Below are 7,071 nucleotides of genomic sequence, written 5' to 3'. Positions count from 1 at the left end.
AATAGGTGCAGGGTAGGCCATTCGGCCCTTCGAGCCTGCACCACCATTTATTATGATCATGGCTGATCATCCAACTCAGAACCCTGCACCAGCCTTCCCTCCATACCCCCTGATCCCCGTAGCCACAAGGGCCATATCTAACTCCCTCTTAAATATAGCCAATGTACTGGCCTCAACTGTTTCCTGTGGCAGAGAATTCCACAGATTCACCACTCTCTGAGTGAAGAAGTTTTTCCTAATCTCAGTCCTAAAAGGCTTCCCCTTTATCCTCAAAATGTGACCCCTCGTTCTGGACTTCCCCAACATCGAGAACAATCTTCCTGCATCTAGCCTGTCCAATCCCTTTAGGATTTTATACCTTTCAATCAGATCCCCCCTCAATCTTCTAAATTCCAACGAGTACAAGCCCAGTTCATCCAGTCTTTCTTCATATGAAAATCCTGCCATCCCAGGAATCAATCTGGTGAACCTTCTTTGTACTCCCTCTATGGCAAGGATGTCTTTCCTCAGATTAGGGGACCAAAACTGCACACAATACTCCAGGTGTGGTCTCACCAAGGCCTTGTACAACTGCAGTAGTACCTCCCTGCTCCTGTACTCGAATCCTCTCGCTATAAATGCCAGCATACCATTCGCCTTTTTCACCGCCTGCTGTACCTGCACGCCCACTTTCAATGACTGGTGTATAATGACACCCAGGTCTCGTTGCACCTCCCCTTTTCCTAATCGGCCACCATTCAGATAATAATCTGTTTTCCTATTTTTGCCACCAAAGTGGATAACTTCACATTTATCCACATTAAATTGCATCTGCCATGAATTTTCCCACTCACCCAACCTATCCAAGTCACTCTGCATCCTCTTAGCATCCTCCTCACAGCTAACACTGCCACCCAGCTTCGTGTCATCCGCAAACTTGGAGATGCTGCATTTAATTCCCTCGTCCAAGTCATTAATATATATTGTAAACAACTGGGGTCCCAGTACTGAGCCTTGCGGTACCCCACTAGTCACCGCCTGCCATTCTGAAAAGGTCCCGTTTATTCCCACTCCTTGCTTCCTGTCTGTTAACCAATTCTCCATCCACATCAATACCTTACCCCCAATACCGTGTGCTTTAAGTTTGCACACTAATCTCCTGTGTGGGACCTTGTCAAAAGCCTTTTGAAAATCCAAGTATACCACATCCACTGGCTCTCCCCTATCCACTCTACTAGTTACATCCTCAAAAAATTCAATGAGATTCGTCAGACATGATTTTCCCTTCACAAATCCATGCTGACTTTGTCCGATGATTTCACCGCTTTCCAAATGTGCTGTTATCACATCTTTGATAACTGACTCCAGCAGTTTCCCCACCACCGACGTTAGGCTAACTGGTCTATAATTCCCCGGTTTCTCTCTCCCTCCTTTTTTAAAAAGTGGGGTTACATTAGCCACCCTCCAATCCTCAGGAACTAGTCCAGAATCTAACGAGTTTTGAAAAATTATCACTAATGCATCCACTATTTCTTGGGCTACTTCCTTAAGCACTCTAGGATGCAGACCATCTGGCCCTGGGGATTTATCTGCCTTCAATCCCTTCAATTTACCTAACACCACTTCCCTACTAACAAGTATTTCGCTCAGTTCCTCCATCTCACTGGACCCTCTGTCCCCTACTATTTCTGGAAGATTATTTATGTCCTCCTTAGTGAAAACAGAACCAAAGTAATTATTCAATTGGTCTGCCATGTCCTTGCTCCCATAATCAATTCACCTGTTTCTGTCTGTAGGGGACATACATTTGTCTTTACCAGTCTTTTCCTTTTTACATACCTATAAAAGCTTTTACAGTCAGTTTTTATGTTCCCTGCCAGTTTTCTCTCATAATCTTTTTTCCTCTTCCTAATTAAGCCCTTTGTCCTCCTCTGCTGAAATCTGAATTTCTCCCAGTCCTCAGGTGAGCCACTTTCTCTGGCTAATTTGTATGCTTCTTCTTTGGAATTGATACTATCCCTAATTTCTCTTGTCAGCCACGGGTGCACTACCTTCCTTGATTTATTCTTTTGCCAAACTGGGATGAACAATTGTTGCAGTTCATCCATGCAACCTTTAAATGCTTGCCATTGCATATCCACCGTCAACCCTTTAAGTGTCATTTGCCAATCTATCTTAGCTAATTCACGTCTCATACCTTCAAACTTACCCCTCTTTAAGTTCAGAACTTTGTTTCTGAATTAACTATGTCACTCTCCATCTTAATGAAGAATTCCACCATATTATGGTCACTCTTACCCAAAGGGCCTCTCACGACAAGATTGCTAATTAACCCTTCCTCATCGCTCAAAACCCAGTCCAGAATAGCCTGCTCTCTAGTTGGTTCCTCGACATGTTGGTTCAAAAAACCATCCCGCATACATTCCAAGAAATCCTCTTCCTCAGCACCTTTACCAATTTGGTTCACCCAATCTACATGTAGATTGAAGTCACCCATTATAACTGCTGTTCCTTTATTGCACACATTTCTAATTTCCTGTTTAATACCATCTCCGACCTCACTACTACTGTTAGGTGGCCTGTACACAACTCCCACCAGCGTCTTCTGCCCCTTAGTGTTACGCAGCTCTACCCATATCGATTCCACATCTTCCCGGCTTATGTCCTTCCTTTCTATTGCGTTAATCTCTTCTTTAACCAGCAACGCCACCCCACCTCCCCTCCCATCATGTCTATCCCTCCTGAATATTGAATATCCCTGAACGTTGAGCTCCCATCCTTGGTCACCCTGGAGCCATGTCTCTGTGATCCCAACTATATCATAATCATTAATAACAATCTGCACTTTCAATTCATCCACCTTATTACGAATGCTCCTTGCATTGACGCACAAAGCCATCAGGCGCTCTTTTACAACTCTCTTAGCCCTTATACAATTATGTTGAAAAGTGGCCCTTTTTAATGCTTGCCCTGGATTTGTCAGCCTGCCACTTTTACTCTTATCCTTAGTACTTTTTGCTTCTACCCTCACTTTACACCCCTCTGTCTCTCTGCACTCGTCCCCATCCCCCTGTTGTGAACTAACCTCCTCACGCCTAGCCTCTTTAATTTGATTCCCACCCCCCAACCATTCTAGTTTAAAGTCACCTCAGTAGCCCTCGCTAATCTCCCTGCCAGGATATTGGTCCCCTTAGGATTCAAGTGTAACCCGTCCTTTTTGTACAGGTCACGCCTGCGCCAAAAGAGGTCCCAATGATCCAAAAACTTGAATCCCTGCCCCCTGCTCCAATCCCTCAGCCACGCATTTATCCTCCACCTCATCGCATTCCTACTCTCACTGTCGCGTGGCACAGGCAGTAATCCCGAGATTATTACCTTTGCGGCCCTTTTTCTCAACTCCGTTCCTAGCTCCCTATATTCTCCTTTCAGGACCTCATCCCTTTTCCTACCTATGTCATTGGTACCTATCTGTACCACGACCTCTGGCTCCCCACCCTCCCACTTCAGGATATCTCGGACACGATCAGAAATATCCCGGACCCGGATATTTGAATTGGTTGACTTGTTTGATGTTTGTATTTCCGATCTTGATCACACATTGTGGGATGTTTGTCTTTCTGGAGGTGACCATGCTTTCTGTGTTCTTGGTGTTGATTGAGAGGCCTCTGCGATTACTTTCTGCTGCCACTATAGTGAGTAGTTCTTGAAGTTTTGTTTCTGAGTCAGCTATTAGTACGATGTCATCAGCATATCTGATGTTATTTATATTATGGCCTCCAATTATGAATCCTTTGATGTCTTTGATACTTCTCAAGATATTTTCACTATACAGGTTGAATAAGTCTGGTGAAAAGACACAGCCTTGCCTGACTCCTCTCATGATATTCACATACTCACTCACTTCTCCTTCTATTCTGATGGATGCTGTCTGGTCCCAGTAAAAGTTTCTTAAGAAACGTATATCTTTCCCATCTATGTGAAGATCTTGAAGCATTTCCAGAAGATCTTGCTGCCTGACAGTGTCAAAAGCTTTTGTATAGTCGATGAAACAGTCTTTTTGTACCTGGATGGCTCGATCGCAGATCATCCGTAGCATGAAAATTGCATTTCTGGTTCCAGTGTTTTCCACAAAGCCACATTGTTCTTTACTGATTTCTGGTTTTATGCAGCATCTTGCTCTCATCATGATTACTCTGGGAATAATTTCTGCCACGTGGCTCATCAGGCTTAATGTACGATGTAACTCACATTCTGTTGCTCCCTCTTTCTTTGGAAGTGCGATGAACACTGATTTACTTAAATCATCAGGTATCTCCCCATGATCATAGATTTCATTTGCTATTTCTGTTATTTTCTCTATTCCAAAATCTTCTAAGGCCAGTATCATTTCAACAGCGATGTTGTCTGGACCAGTTGCTCTGTTATGTTTTGTTTCATTTACGGCTGCTCAAGTTTCTGATTTTAAATGCTAGGTCCTTCAAGATTCTTCTTTATGTTCAGTTTTTCTCCTCCTTGGTCTTCAAAAAGTTCTTTTATATGTTTTCTATGTCCATCTGTCTAGGATTTCCTCTTTGTTCATAATTAAGCTGCCATCTTTTGCCTTGATGCATCCACTTGCTGAGCAAGGTAATTTCCCCGTTAGTTCTTTAATCTTATTGTGCATCAACTTTGTTCCAGGGTTATGGGTTTGTAGCATTTCCATCTCTGAGCATTTCTCATTTAGCCAACTGTCTTTAGCTTCTCTGCATTTTCTTTTTATTGTCTATCAAGTTGTTTGTATTCTTCACTGTCTCTTAGTTTGATGGTCTGTTTTTGTTGCATCAATTGTGTTATATCTTCAGTTATCCATTTCTTTTTACTTTTCCGTTCTTTTCTTGGAATAATTTCTTTTGCAGCTACAACCATGGATTCCTTCAGTATGTCCCAGGAAGATTTGCCTCCTTCATCCTGCAGCAATTGAAAACGGTTTTTCACCTTGACTGTGTATTCTGTTTTCAGATGAAAGTTGTTTTGTAGTTGTTGATAGTCCAGTGGTTCTGATCTTTTTGGTTTCTTTAATTAATTTCCATCATGGCTGATTTATTATCCCTCTCAACCCCATTCTCCTGCCTTCTCCCCGTAACCTTTCATACATAAAAGACTCAAAAATCTATCAACCGCCACTTTGAATACACCCAATGACTTGGCCTCCACAGCTGTCTGTGGAAATGAATTCCACAGATTCACCTCCTTCTAGTTAAAGAAATTCCTCCTCATCTCTGTATAAAAGGAATATTCTTACTTTCTGAGTCTGTGTCCTCTGGTCCTAGGCACCCCCCCCCCAAACTATAGGAAACATCCTCACCAAAGTCTTATGATATTGTAATGAGATGTGTTTTGTATTTAATTCCTCTTTGTAATCTTTTCTCCAAAATATCTGCTGTACCTACACATTACATTCAATAACCTGTTCACTGGATCCTCATAAATATGAACAGTCCACATTCTCTCACCAATTAAAAATTACTGGTCAGAAGACCTCACATTAATCCACACTATAATTCATTTCATTGTGTAGAATTATAACAGCAGGGAAACAGGCCCTTCTGCCCAAAATATTATGCCAGCCATCAGTATCCAATCCCAACTTACTCTCCCCAAACTCTCATCAATTCGCTCCCTACCACCTCTCCGTTTCTCCCCACCATATCATCAACACTCCCCACAATCTCATCAATCCTGCCCACCAACTCATCAATTCTCCCCAACCTCCCATCAACTCTGCACCATCTCAGTTCTCCCCACCATTTCATCAACACTCCACACCACACAATTCTCCACAGCATTGCATCAATTTCCCCCACCTTTTCATCAACTTTTCTCACCATCGCATCAATTCTCCCCTCCATCTTATCAACTTTCTTTGCCATCTCATCAATTCTCCCCAACCAATTCATCAACTCTGCACACCACAAAATTCTCCACACATTTTCATCAATTCTCCTCAGCACTGCATTAATTTCCCACACCATTTCAACAACTTTCCCCATCTCATTAAATTTCCCTACCATTTTGTCAGTCTCTCCATCATTTCATCAACGCTCCCCGCCATTTTATCAATATTCCTTAGGCTCTCATTAATTCTCCCCACCATTTCATCAGTTCTCCCCACACTTTCATCAATCGTCCCCACCAATTCATCAACTGTGTGTGTGTGTGTGTGTGTGTTGTTGTAGTCCCAAGTTTTTCAGACAAGTCAAGATTTTCACTGCACCAATAGTAAACCAATTTACAGTGGTACGGGCCCTGGTAACATGATGAGCAAAATAATGACAGAGGAACAACACGCACAAACTACTGGAGGAACTCAGCAGGTCAGGCAGCATCCATGAAGGGGGAATAAACAGTCAATGTTTCAGGCCGAGACACTTCATCAGTACTAGGAAGATGTCAGAATAAGAAGATTGGGGGAGGAGAAGGAGGCTAGCTGGACAGTGATAGGTGATAGGTGAAGCAGTTGATAGCAGATAGGTGAAGTCTGTTGGGTAGCAGACACCAACAGAATCAACAAACTCATCCATAAGGCCAGTGATGTTGTGGGGATGGAACTGGACTCTCTGACGGTGGTGTCTGAAAAGAGGATGCTGTCTAAGTTGCATGCCATCCTGGTCAATATCTCCCATCCACTACATAATGTACTGGTTGGGCACAGGAGTACATTCAGCCAGAGACTCATTCCACCAAGATGCAACACAGAGCGTCATAGGAAGTCATTCCTGCCTGTGGCCATCAAACTTTACAACTCCTCCCTTGGAGAGTCAGACACCCGGAGCCAATAGGCTGGTCCTGGACTTATTTCATAATTTACTGGCATAATTTACATATTACTATTTAACTATTTATGGTTCTATTACTATTTATTATTTATGGAGCAACTGTAACGAAAACCAATTTCCCCCGGGATCTATGAAGCCTGGTGGGTGGGAGAGGTAGAGGGCTGGGGAGGAATGAATCTGAAAGAAGAGGAGAATGCACCATGGGAGAAAGGGAAACAGGAGAGGCACCAGGGGGAGTTGATCAGATAGGCAGGTGAGAAGAAGAGGTGAGAGTTCA

Source organism: Mobula birostris, chromosome 7 (assembly GCF_030028105.1).
Source record: "Mobula birostris isolate sMobBir1 chromosome 7, sMobBir1.hap1, whole genome shotgun sequence".
NCBI classification, from domain to species: domain Eukaryota; kingdom Metazoa; phylum Chordata; class Chondrichthyes; order Myliobatiformes; family Myliobatidae; genus Mobula; species Mobula birostris.
The sequence above is the reverse complement of the archived record's forward strand: the minus strand, read 5'-3'. Positions refer to the sequence as shown.